At 50.8% G+C, this 14,146-nt stretch overlaps 1 protein-coding gene across 2 annotated transcripts in view; it reads right to left on the bottom strand.

Moving 5' to 3' along the window:
• The window catches only part of LOC140393987 (potassium voltage-gated channel subfamily A member 2-like), a 135,770-nt gene that overhangs the window by 53,109 nt on the left and 68,515 nt on the right, over nucleotides 1-14,146 (bottom strand). The gene's annotated exons all lie outside the window — the stretch shown is intronic.

Raw genomic sequence — 14,146 nt, 5'->3', positions numbered from 1 at the left:
TCTATGTGGACACCGAGATCTCTCTGCTCATTCACACTGCCAAGAATCTTACCATTAGCCCAGTCCTCTGTCTTCCTGGTATTCTTTCCAAAATGAATCACCTCACACTTTTCTGCATTAAACTCCATTTGCCACCTCTCAGCCCAGCGCTGCAGCTTATCTATGTCCCTCTGTTACTTGTAACATCCTTCCGCACGGTCCACAACTCCACCGATTTTAGTGTCATCTGCAAATTTACTCACCAATCCTTCTACGCCCTCCTCCAGGTCATTTATAAAAATGACAAACAGCAGTGGCCCCAAAACAGATCCTTGTGGTACACCATTAGTAACTGGACTCCAGTCCGAACATTTCCCATCAACCACCACCCTTTGTCTTCTTCCAGCTAGCCAATTTCTGATCCAAACTGCTAAATCACCTTGAATCCCATGCCTCCGTATTTTCTGCAGTAGCCTACCGTGGGGAACCTTATCAAATGCTTGACTGAAATCCATATACATCACATCAACTACGTTCCCCTCATCCACCGGTTTGGTCACCTTCTCAAAGAACTCAATAAGGTTTGTGAGGCACGACCTACCCTTCACAAAACCATGTTGACTATCTCTAATCAAATTATTCCTTTCCAGATGATTATACATCCTATCTCTTATAAACCTTTCCAAGATTTTGCCCACAACAGAAGTAAGGCTCACTGGTCTATAGTTACCGGGGTTGTCTCTACTCCCCTTCTTGAACAAGGGGACAACATTTGCTATCCTCCAGTCTTCTGGCACTATTCCTGTAGAATACGATGACTTAAAGATCAAAGCCAAAGGCTCAGCAATCTCCTCCCTAGCTTCCCAGAGAATCCTAGGATAAATCCCATCCGGCCCAGGGGACTTATCTATTTTCACACTTTCCAGAATTGCTAACACCTCCTCCTTCTGGACCTCAAGCCCTTCTAGTCTAGTAGCCTGAATCTCAGTATTCGCCTCGACAACATTGACTTTTTCCTGTGTGAATACTGACGAAAAATATTCATTTAGCACCTCTCCTATCTCCTCTGACTCCAAGCACAACTTCCCACTACTGTCCTTGACTGACACTAGTCATTCTTTTATTCCTGACATATCTATAGAAAGCTTTCGGGTTATCCTTGATCCTACCTGCCAAAGACTTCTCATGTCCCCTCCTGGCTCTTCTTAGCTCTCTCTTTAGGTCCTGCCTAGCTAACTTGTAACTCTCGAGTGCCCTAACTGAACCTTCATGTCTCATCTTTACAGAAGCCTCCTTCATCCTCTTGACAAGTGTTTCGACTGCTTTAGTAAACCACGGTTCCCTTGCTCGACCACTTCCTCCTTGCCTGGCAGGTACATACTTATCAAGGACACGCAGTAGCTGTTCCTTGAACAAGCTCCACATATCTATTGTGCCCATCCCCTGTAGTTTTCCTCTCCATCCGGTGCATCCTAAGTCTTGCCTCATCGCATCATAATTGCCTTTCCCCAGATATAATTGGATTTGGTACTGGGTAATGAACCAGGACAGGTGTTAGATTTGGAGGTAGGTGAGCACTTTGGAGATAGTGACCACAATTCGATTACGTTTACTTTAATGATGGAAAGGGTACATACCTATCCCTGCTCTGCGGTATATTGCTATCCCTTTCCATCATTAAAGTAAACGTATTCGAATTGTGGTCACTATCTCCAAAGTGCTCACCTACCTCCAAATCTAACACCTGTCCTGGTTCATTACCCAGTACCAAATCCAATATGGCCTCGCCTCTCGTTGGCCTATCTATATACTGTGTCAGGAAACCCTCCTGCACACATTGGACAAAAACGGACCCATCTAAAGTACTTGAACTATAGCGTTTTCAGTCAATATTTGGAAAGTTAAAGTCCCCCATAACAACTACCCTGTTGCTTTCGCTCCTATCCAGAATCATCTTTGCAATCCTTTCCTCTACATCTCTGGAACTTTTCGGAGGCCTATAGAAAACCCCTAACAGGGTGACCTCTCCTTTCCTGTTTCTAACCTCAGCCCATACTACCGCAAACATCCTTTCTGCCACCGTAATACTGTCCTTGACTAACAATGCCACCCCTCCCCCTCTTTTACCACCTTCCCTGAGATTACTGAAATATCTAAGCCCCGGCATCTGCGACAACCATTCCTGTCCCTGCTCTATCCATGTCTCCGAAATGGGCACAACATCGAGGTCCCAGGCACCAACCCATGCCGCAAGTTCACCCACCATATTCCGGATGCTCCTGGCATTGAAGAAGACACACTTTAAACCATCTTACTGCCTGCCGGTACACTCCTGCAACTTTGAAACCTTACTCATGACTTCACTACTCTCAACCTCCTGTATACTGGAGCTACAATTCAGGTTCCCAAGCCCCTACTGAACTATTTTAAACCCCCCCCCCCCCCCCCCGAAGAGCATTAGCAAATTTCCCCCCCACGATATTGGTACCCCTCTGGTCCAGGTGTAGACCATCCCATTTGTAGAGGTCCCACCAACCCCAGAATGAGCCCCAATTATCCAGAAATCTGAAACCCTCCCTCCTGCACCATCCCTGTAGCCACGTGTTCAACTCCTCTCTCTCCCTATTCCTCGTCTCGCTATCACGTGACACGGGTAACAACCCAGAGATAATAACTCTGTTTGTCCTAGATCTAACTTTCCACCCTAGCTCCCTGAATTCCTGCCTTACATCCCTATCCCTTTTCCTACCTATGTCGTTGGTACCAATGTGGACCACGACTTGGGGCTGCTCCCCCTCCCCCTTAAGGATCCCGAAAACACGATCCGAGACATCACGCGCCCTAGCACCTGGGAGGCAACACACCAACTCTCGTTCCCACAGAATCTCCTATCTATCTCCCGAACTATGGAGTCTCCAATGACTAATGCTCTACTCCGCTCAGCCCTTCCCTTCTGAGCAACGGAGCCAGACTCTGTGCCAGAGACCTGTACCCCATGGCTTACCCCTGGTAAGTCCCCCCCACCCCCCCAACAGTATCCAAAGCGGTATACTTGTTACTAAGGGGAACGACCACAGGGGATCCCTGTACTGACTGCTTCCTCCCAGCCCCTCTCACCGTCACCCATCTATCTTTATTCTTCGGAGTAACTACATCCCTGAAGCTTCAATCTATGACCACCTCTGCCTCCCGAATGATCCGAAGTTCATGGGTTTGCTTAGAGTGGGGGTGGGTTTGCTCAGGGTGGGGGTGTAGGGTTGGTTTGCTCAGTGTGGGGGTGTAAGGTGGGTCTGCTCAGGGTGGGGGTGTAGGGTTGGTTTGCTCAGGGTGGGGGTGTAAGGTGGGTCTGCTCAGGGTGGGGGTGTCGGGTGGGTCTACTCAGGGTGGGGGTGTAGGGTTGGTTTGCTTGACCTTGGGTAGCGTGCTCTTTCCAAGAGTCGGTGCAGACTCGATGGGCTGAATGGCCTACTTCTGCACTGTAAATTCTATGATAATCTATGATAAAGTTGCATCTGCTCAGGGTGGGGGTGTAGGGTGGGTTTGCTCAGGGTGGGGGTGTAAGGTGTGTCTGCTCAGGGTGGGGGTGTAGGGTGGGTCTGCTCACGGTGGGGTGTAGGGTGGGTATGCTCAGGGTGCGGGTGTAGGGTTGGTTTGCTCAGGGTGGGGGTGTAAGGTGTGTCTGCTCAGGGTGGGGGTGTAGGGTGGGTCTGCTCAGGGTGGGGGTGTAGGGTTGGTTTGCTCGGTGGGGGTGTAGGGTGGGTCTGCTCTGGGTGGGGGTGTAGGGTGGGTCTGCTCAGGGTGGGGGTGTAGGGTTGGTTTGCTCAGGGTGGGGGTGTAAGTTGTGTCTGCTCAGGGTGGGGGTGTAGGGTGGGTCTGCTCAGGGTGGGGGTGTAGGGTTGGTTTGCTCAGGGTGGGGGTGTAGGGTGGGTCTGCTCTGGGTGGGGGTGTAAGGTGGGTCTGCTCAGGGTGGGGGTGTAGGGTGGGTTTGCTCAGGGTGGGGGTCTAGTGTGGGACTGCTCAGGGTGGGGGTTTAGGGTTAGATTGCTGAGGGTGGGGGTGTAGGGTGGGTCTGGTCAGGGTGGGGCTGTAGGGTTGGTTTGCTCAGGGTGGGGGTGTGGGGTGGCTTTGCTCAGGGTGGGGGTGTAGGGTGGGTTTGCTCAGGGTGGGGTGTAGGGTCACTTTGCTCAGGGTGGGCGTTTAGGGTGGCTTGGCTCAGGTGGGGGTGTAGGTTGGGTTTGCTCAGAGTAGGGATGGGTTTGCTCAGGGTGGGGGTGTAGGGTGGGTTTGCTCAGGGTGAGGGTGTAGGGAGGGTTTGCGCAGGGTGTAGGGTTGGTTTGCTCAGGGTGGGGGTGTAGGATTGGTTTGCTCAGGGTGGGGGTGTAGGGGGGGTTTTCTCAGGGTAGGGGTGGGTTTGCTCAGGGTGGGGGTGTAGGGTGATTTTGCTCAGGGTGTAGGGTTGGTTTGCTCAGGGTGGGGGCGTAGGGTTGGTTTACTCAGGGTGGGGGTGTAGGGTGGGTTTGCTCAGAGTGGGGGTGTAGGGTGGGTCTGCTCAGGGAGGGGCTGTAGGTTTGGTTTGCTCAGGGTGGGGGTGTGGGGTGGCTTTCCTCAGGGTGGGGGTGTAGGGTGGGTTTGCTCCGGGTGGGAGTGTAGGGTGGGTTTGCTCAGGGTGGGGGTGTAGGGTGGGTTTGCTCAGGGTGGGGTGTAGGGTGGGTTTGCTCAGGGTGGGGGTGTAGGGTGGGTTTGCTCAGGGTGGGGGTGTAGGGTGGGTTTGCTCAGCGTGAGGGTGTAGGGTGGGTTTGCTCAGGGTGTAGGGTTGGTTTGCTCAGGTTGGGGGTGTGGGGTTGGTTTGCTCAGGGTGGGGGTGTAGGGTGGGTTTGCTCATGGTGGGGGTGTAGGGTGGGTTTGCTCAGGGTGGGGGTGTAGGGTGGGTTTGCTCAGGGTGGGGGTGTAGGGTGGGTTTGCTCAGGGTGGGGGTCTAGGGTGGGTTTTCTCAGGGTCGGGGTGTAGCGTGAGTTTGCTAAGGGTAGGGATGGGTTTGCACAGGGTGGGGTGGATTTGCTCAGGGTGGGGGTGGATTTGCACAGGGTAGGGTTGGGTTTGCTCAGGGTGGGGGTGGATTTGCACAGGGTGGGGTGTAGGGGGTGTTTGCTAAGGGTGGGGGTGGGTTTGCTCAGGGTGGTGTGTCGGGTGGGTTTGCTCAGTGTAGGGGTGTGTTTGCTCAGGGTGGGGGTGTAGGGTGGGTTTGCTCAGGTTGAGGGTGTAGGGTGGGTGTAGGGTGGGTTTGCTCAGGGTGGGGGTGTAGGGTGGGTTTGCTCAGGGTGGCGGTCTAGGGTGGGTTTACTCAGGGTGGGGATGGGTTTGCTCAGGATAGGGGTGAGTTTGCTCAAGGTGTGGGTGGATTTGCACAGGGTGGGGTGTAGGGTGGGTTTCCTAAGGGAGGGGGGTAGGGTGGGTTTGCTCAGGGTGGGGGTGGAGGGTGGCTTTGCTCAGAGTGAGGGTGGAGGGTGGGTTTGCTCAGAGTGGGGGTCTAGGGTGGGTTTGCTCAGAGTGGGGGTCTAGGGTGGGTTTACTCAGGGTGGGGATGGGTTTGCTCAGGATAAGGGTGGGTTTGCTCAGGGTGTGGGTGGATTTGCACAGGGTGGGGTGTAGGGTGGGTTTGCTAAGGGAGGGGGGTAGCGTGGGTTTGCTCAGGGTGGGGTGGAGGGTGGGTTTGCTCAGGGTGGGGATGGGTTTGCTCAGGATAGGGGTGAGTTTGCTCAAGGTGTGGGTGGATTTGCACAGGGTGGGGTGTAGGGTGGGTTTGCTAAGGGAGGGGGGTAGGGTGGGTTTGCTCAGGGTGGGGGTGGAGGGTGGGTTTGCTCAGAGTGGGGGTGGAGGGTGGGTTTGCTCAGAGTGGGTGCATTCTTACTTTTGGCGGACAGTGGGCAGAAATGTACTCCGCCAAGGTGGGCACACATCCAACCCCGAAAGTTGTGAAATCGCACATGAGGATGTTGGGTGCTCGACCCAATGCCATCGTACACTCCTGCGATATTTCAGTCAGTGGGCCCGAGAGTCACTAGGGTGCCTGCCCGTTAACAACTGTGGAGCTCGTTAAGTGGATTTGAAGCTGCAATTGACCTGGATTTTAAATTGACATCCGATGTGATTTGCAGGCAATCAATCCAAGGGCAGGATAAATGGGGGCGAAGCAGAGGCAAGCTGTGTTGGGAGGAACTCTTGGGTTTAGTTTGGAGTTTGGGAGCATTTTCACTGCTATTTTTGAAGCTTTGAGCATCTAGTCTGGAGCTTTCAGGACATTGCTGTCTTGTGACATCTGAGATTTATATCTCTCTGTGTCAGTCCCATTTGTATCTTTGCTGATGGGTATACTTTAGACAGCAGGAGCACCGTCTCTGAGGAGGGAGGCAGGGGCCAAAGGGTGAGGAGGCTAGGAAGTCACAGGTGCCACCCTTGGGCAGGGGCACAGGCATGGGCTGCTCAGGACCAGCAGGGAGGGTAAAGAGGACGTCCCCGCAGTAGACACCACAACCCAGCTGCCAGGGCGTACAGGAAACCTCACCATGACCGAGCTCCAGTGCCGCAGGAGGCTCCAGCGTTTAAGGGAAACTGTCACATCCATTTGCCGAATGACTGGGCTGGAGATAGCCTCACATTGTCTGGGCGGACACCCAATGACCATGACTCTCAACATTACTGTACTCCTTGACGTCTATGCCTCCAAATCTTTACAGGGCTCTCTGGGTGATCTTTGCGGTGTCTGCCAGTCAGATGCACACAGCTGTGTCAAGCTGGCGACTGACGATCAGTTTAGGCGGGAAATGTTCATTCATTTCTGAATGGACCAATCCAGCCAGGCTGAGCAGGCCAGAGGCTTTGCAGCTTTTGCAGTGCTCCCCCGCATCCAGGGAGCCATCGAGTGCACCCATGTGGCCACCAAGATGCCAGACAGCCGAGCGCCTTTGTCAAATCGGAAGGGTTTTCACCTCATGAAATGTTCAGATAGTTTGTGATCACTAGACCCAGATTCTACAGGTCTGTGCAAAGTACCCTGGCAGCTCCCATGATGCCCACACACTGCACCACTCACAAGTGCCAAGGCTGTTCATGGCTCCAGCGCTCCTCGATGGGATGGTTGCTGGGTGACAAGGGGCATCATTTGAAAGGTGGCTGATGATGCCTCTCAGGCACCTGAGGACAGAGGCTGAGGAGAGATACAATTGCTGCCATATCCCTACAAGGGCAGTGGTGGACAGGACAATCGCCTGCTGAAAATGAGGTTCCGATACCTGGACCACTCCAGGGTGACCTGCAGTATCCCCCAGAGTGAGTGTCGCTCATTATCATTGTCTGCTGTGCTCCGAACAATCTTGCTCTCTCTGTGGGGGGTGGGGAGCCAATGGACCAGGAGGACACAAATGAAATGAAATGAAATGAAATGAAAATCGCTTATTGTCACAAGTAAGCTTGAAATGAAGTTACTGTGAAAAGCCCCTAGTCGCCACATTCCGGCGCCTGTTCGGGGAGGCTGTTACGGGAATTGAACCGTGCTGCTGGCCTGCCTTGGTCTGCTTTCAAAGCCAGCGATTTAGCCACAGGGCCACTGAGGCCTTAGAGGAGGAATCCAGGAATCCAATGGACACTCAGATATGGAGCCCGGGCAGGCAGATGGCAATGATGAAGAGGCTGAAATGAGGAACCTTAAAGGAGGCAGGGAGGCCTTGATTCAGCTTTCCATCAGCTAGGCTGCTCAGGCCTGCCTTCTGTCTGAGACCAAGGGCACCGCTTCCCTCCCAGATATTCCACACAAACCCCTGCCATGAACCCAGAGTTGTATCACTGCCTGAGTGAGAAAGTTTGCTGCCTCAAATATCTTTCACCAGGCACTGCTGAGGCCAACACATATCGAATACGCTGGAAACTTGGGGCTTCTGAGGAAAGAAGCCATTTATCTTCACAACATTTAAGTGAAACAAACAGAAAACATCCAATCGGAACTTATTTAAATATTTGTGATTTTAAAGAAACATAAGCCACCAGAAACATTGCCGTGCTGACTGGGACTAAGCTCACATTTGGGGGACGACATCTTGGTGTCCCATCCTCCGCCTGATGCCACATTAGAGGCAGGTTGCTGACTGTGCTGTCCTGTTGGTTTTGATGACCTCGGCGGTGGTCCTCTGGCCAGTGGAATCTGAGCACGTTCCACTTGGGAGGGTACGCACAGCAACATGGTCGGGCTCTCTTCAATCAGTGCAGACCCTGAAGATGGCGTGGTGACTGGCAGAGGGGTGAGGAAGCTACCCTCATCTGGAGAGCCGCGAGAGGAGCCCAGAGAGACGCCAGGCAGCTCGTCCGCCAGGGTGAGGTGTATCTGGATCTGCCAGCTCACTATTGTTGGACAGACACCTCGCTGTGAGACTGGGTGCTGCATCTATCTCCCACACTGGCAGTGACCTCCTGAGATCAGTGCCTGTGTCAAGGCTTGCAGGTGCAAACGGAGCCCCAGGAATTCCAGATTCTGTTCCTGAGTGTCGCCCATCTCTCAATGGATGAGCCTGTGCGCTCGGAGATCAGGGTTACTGCAGCGCTGACACTCCATAAGGACTCCTGCATGAGAGAGACTAGGCCACATAGATCCTCAAGTCTTACAGATCTCCCCATGCGTCCCGCTGGACATGCAGCATTTGCCGCCTGATTGACGACACCAGAGGCTTATCATCTGCCCCAGACTCAGCATGTTCCTGGTCTCCAGCAATCCTCTGACTGCCAGCGCCCTGGGCACTTTCTGTCTCCACCAACTGCTCAAGTGAGCATGATGTGCCCTCACCACCGTGCACTACCATCTGATCTGGTGCTCTATTGCCCAGCAACATGCCAGTCTCCGTGTTGATGCTGAGAGAAGATGTGATGTGGGTGCACCTGCCGTTGGCACCATCAATGATGGGTTGTCGGCCTCCTGGAAGGCTCTGGTGGATGGGCCATCTCAAAGATGAAAACAAGAGTCATAATTATTAGTCAAATCACACAGAGTCAACGTCCATGATTTTTATTCCTGTCTGGTGCAAAAATAAAAGAGGAAAGTTGGCTCAACTGTGGCTTCCAAAACAAATTCGGGATAATATATTTCCAGGCCGGAAAGTGGAGCTGAATCCACAAAAGATCAGCCATGATCTCATTGAATGGTGGAGCAGGTTCGAGGGGCCAGATGGCCGACTCCTGCTCATAGTTCTTTTGTATGTTCAAAGCAGAGACAAATAAAATTGCCAGAAAAAAGATAGGGAGTATTTTAGAATTCAGCAAAAGAGGAGGAAAATTAGAATATGAGAGTAAAGTTGCAGGGACTGTAAAAGCATAAATATGTGAAGAGAAAAAGATTAGTAGGTCCCTTACAGCCAGAAGCTGGGAAATTATAAGGGGAACAAAGAAATGGCAGGAGAATTGAACACATACTTTGGTCCTATCTTCCTAAATCAGATCACAAATAACCTCACAGTAATGTTGGGGAACTAGGGGTTTAGTTAGACAGCAGAATTGAAGAAAATCAATACTAGTAAAAAAATGATACCGGGAAAATTAATGGGCTGACATATCACCAGGGCCTGAATCTACATCCCAGAGTTTTAAAGGAAGTGGCCCTGGAAATATTGGATGCATTGGTGGTTATCTTCCAAAATTCTGTAGATTCTGGAGCAGTTCCTACAGATTGGAAGGTGCCAAATGTACCCCCCCACTATGTAAAAAGGAAGGGAGAAAAAAAGGGAGAATTACAGACCAGTTGGCGTGACATGTGTAGTGGGGAAGATTAGAAAAGATGTGATAGCAGAAAATTTGGAAAGCATTAATGGGACTCGGCAAAGCCAATATGGGTTCATGAAAGGCAAATTATGCCGAACAGATCTATTGGAGTTATTTGAGGATGTGACTAGCAGAATAGATAAGGGAGAACTAGTTGATGTGGGGGGCGGGATTCTCCGACCCCGGGCCTGGTCGGAGAATCGGCGGGGGGAGCGTGACTCACGCGATGCCGGTCCGCCGATTCTCCGGTGACCGGAGAATCGCCACCATTGGCGCCAGTCGGGGGCTGCTCTATGCGGCCACCCCCCCCCCGCTGATTCTCCGCGCGCGATTGGCCGAGCGGCCGCCGAGATAGGCCAAGTTCCGCCGGTGCCATTCACGTGTGGTCCTACCCAGTGGGACCTCGGCGTTCATCCTGCGGTGGGGCGGCCTGGTGGGGGGGAGGGGGGATCCGACCCCAGGGGGGGCCTCCACCGTGGCCTGGCCCGCGATCGGGGCCTATCGATCGGCGGGCCGGTTTCTCCTGATGGGGCCAATTCCCTCCACGCCCGGCCCCTGTCGCTCTCTGCCATGTTGCATCGGGGCCAGTGCGGAGAAGGCAACTAGCGTGCATGCACGAGTTCGCGCCGGCCATAGCGCACATGCGCAGACTCGCGGCGCCCGTTTGATGCTGGTATCAGCAGCTGGAGCTGCATGAGTCACTCCAGTGCCATGCTGGCCCCTGTGAGGTGCAGGATCCCTGATCCTGGGGGCCTGTTGACCATGTTATAAAACGCAACAGCGTTTACGACGGTGTCAACACTTAGCCTCAGGATCAGAGAATCCCGCCCAGAATATTTGGACTTTCAGAAGGCTTTTGATATGTCACTCATAAGAGGTTAGTGAGCAAAATTAAAGCACATGGGACAGAAGATAGTACATTGGCATGGATCTAGAATTGGTTGACAGATAGGAAACAGAGAGTGGGAATAAATGTGTCTTGTCCTGAGTGGCAGGCAGTGACTAGTGGGGTACTGCAGGGATCAGTGCTTGTGCCTCAGCTGTTCCCGATATATATTTAAGTGACCTGGATGAGGGAACCAAATGTTACATTTCCAAGTTTTATGACAACACAAAACCGGGTGGAATTGTGAGGAGGATGCAAGGAGGCTTCAAGGTGATTTAAATAAGTTGAGTGAGTGAGCACATGGTGTACCACATGGCTAAATTGTTGCTGCGAAAAACAGAAAGGAAGAGTATTATTTCAATGGTGATATATTGGGAAGTGTGGGTGTACAAAGGGATCTGGGTGTCCTTGTACACTAGAAATGGAAGTGGAGAGGCAGGGACAGCAAGCAATTAGAAACGCAAATGATACATTGACCTTCACTGCAAGAGGACTTGAGTTCAGAAGTAGGATGTCTTACTGCAGTTATACAGGGCCTTGTTGAGAGTTTTGTTTACAATTTTGGTCTCGATACCTAAGGAAGAGAATACTTGCCATGGAAGGTGTGCAGCAGAGATTCACTAGGCTGATACCAGGGTTGGCACTAGGCTGATACCAGGGTTGGCACTAGGCTGATATCAGGGTTGGCACTAGGCTGATATCAGGGTTGGCACTAGGCTGATACCAGGGTTGGCACTAGGCTGATACCAGGGTTGGCACTAGGCTGATACCAGGGTGGGTGGGACTGAGGAGAGATTGCTTTGGCTGGGCCTGTGTTCACTGGAATTTAGAAGGATGAGAGGAGATCTGATTGAAACATATAAAATTCTAACAAGGTTGGACAGATTAGATGCAGCGAGGATGTTTTCCCTGGTTGGGGAGCCTATATATTTGCCAGATCATGAATGAAATCCTCTGATGTGCTTTCTGCAACTGACATGGATAACGGGCCAAATGACATCCAGTTATTGTTGAGTTGCAACTTGAGCTTAATCAGCATACCAAATCAGAGATTTTAGGAGTGCCTTTGGTAAGGTGGCACATTCCATCAATGTGGCTGGCCCCTTTAAGGGGGCAATTGGCCAACAGGATCACATGACCCAGAAAAGCCAATCAGCTGACCAGGGTGGGAGTTCACCGTAGCAAATGCAGAATTTTCTCTCAGTTCGATTCTGGACACCGACGGCAGCCACAAAGCTGCAATAATCTGTATGATACTATGTTGTAAATAAACGTTAGCTGTTTCATATCGAACTGGTGAGCCAAAGTTATTACATTGGCGACGAGGATAAAGCAGAGGACATGTGGGTCCCAGGACTGTGAGTACAGAACCCATTGAAGTCAAAGTCAAGTTGTAAAACAGAAGTATGCTGCAGGACAATTGCCTCTATTCTGTCGATTAGATCCCTTAGATGCCTCCATTAAGGATAGGTCACAGTATATAGAGCATCTACATTATTATTTTATGGCCAATGGAATAGAGAAAGAAGGGAAGAAGAGATCAATCCTTTAAGAGTGTGGGGCCCAGGCCTATAGTTTAATCCACAGCCTTACATCCCCGAACGCGTCCGATTCTAGTTCATTCACGAAGATAGTGGATTTGGTGAAGGCACACTTTCATTCAAAGCCTTCAGTCAACCTGCAATGTTTGAAGTTTAATTCTATACGGAGAACTCCAGGAGACACCATTGCAACCTACATTATGAAACTAAGGTAAATCGCAGAACATTGCAGCTTTGGAGTCACCCTGAACGATATGCTGAGAGATTGCTTAGTTTGTGGAGTCAATAATGAAGCCATCTAGAGAAAGCTGCTGCAGAGAAAAGTATCAGTTTTAAAAGGGTGCTGGAGATAGCACTAGTGATGGAGAATGCTGAGAAGAGCACACAGGAGCTTCAGAGCAGGAAAATTGGCGCGGTTCATTCATTAGAGTGGAATCAGTGGTGTCAAAAGTGAAGAGTTGAGGATGCAGAATGCTGTTTATGTCCCAAGACGGGGCATCTGAGGCACTGGTGAAAGAGCAGTAAAACCTGCTCAGCGCTAAAGGCAGTAGCACATCACAAGTAAAGTGTAGAAGATTTTTCTACAAATGATTTGACTGTTCATTCACTGAACAATGTGACAGCGGGTGAGGTAACCCCCATCACAGTGGTGCTTTTGGTTAATGGTAAACCCATAAAGATGGAAGTGGACATGTCCGCTACAGTAAGAGAGGTATACACGTATAGGTGCTTGCAAGAAGGATTGGGTTTCAGAAATATATCAACACAATTGCCGACCTATACAGGGAAGGCCATCAAGGTCATGGAGTCTACCACCACACTCATGATATATCAACAGCAATCTGCCCAACTCCCACTAATACCTGTATCAGGCCAAGAACCAAGTCTACTGGGCCATGACTGGCTCAAAGCAATTAAATTGGACATAAATGTTTCAAATAATAGGCTAGAATTAATAAAGAAGAATGAAGATCATAGAATCATAGAATGTACAGTGAAGGAGGCCATTCGGCCCATCGAGTCTGCACCGGACATTGGAAAGAGCATCCTACTTCAGCCCACACCTCCATCCTATCCCAGTAACCCCACCTAACCATTTTGTACATTAAGGGCAATTTAACATGGCCAATCCACCGAACCTGAATATCCTTGGATTGTGGGAGGAAACCGGAGCACCCGGAAGAAACCCATGCAGACACGGGGAGAACGTGCAGACTCCGCACAGACAGTGACCCAAGCCGGGAATCGAACCTGGGATCCTGGAGCTGTGAAGCAACAGTGCTACCCACTGTTGGTTAGATGTATCTTACGATGAGCTAGGAAAAATTAAGGGCCTGCAGGTGAAGATCCACATAGACCCAGAGGCAGCCCGACAGTTTTCATGGTCAGACCTATGTCCGATGCTTTGTTATAAAGTTGAAGTCAGAATTAAAAAGGTTAGAAGAACTGGGAATCATCTCGCCAGTCTAGTTTTCAGAACGGGCAGCTCCCATGGTCCCTGTAATAAAACAAGACAAGGCCATCCACATCTGTCGGGACTACAAATTGATAGCGAATCGGGCTGCCAAGCTAGACAAGTACCCCATTCCAAAGGTAGAAGATTTGTATCAAAGCTGGCCGGAAGCGAATCTTATACAAAGTTAGACATAAGCCACGTTTATCAGCAGCTTGAGTTAGAAGATGCTTCCCAAAGTTATGTTACAATTAACATACATAAGAGTTTGTTTCAGTATATGCATCTACATTTTGGCATGTTGTCAGCTTGCCATATTCCAGAGGATGATGGAAAGTTTGTTGCCAGGATTTCCACATATAATAGTCTACCTGGATGATGCATTGATAACAGGATTGATGGATGCCGAGCACCGAGCTAACTTGAAAGAGCTGCTAAAAAGATTTCAAGAGGCTGGAGTTCGCCTCAAGAAGAAGAAATGTACTTTTC

The sequence above is a fragment of the Scyliorhinus torazame genome, chromosome 17, assembly GCF_047496885.1.
Source record: "Scyliorhinus torazame isolate Kashiwa2021f chromosome 17, sScyTor2.1, whole genome shotgun sequence".
NCBI lineage: Eukaryota > Metazoa > Chordata > Chondrichthyes > Carcharhiniformes > Scyliorhinidae > Scyliorhinus > Scyliorhinus torazame.
Note: the sequence above shows the minus strand (reverse complement) of the source record. Positions and strands in the feature narration are given on the sequence as shown.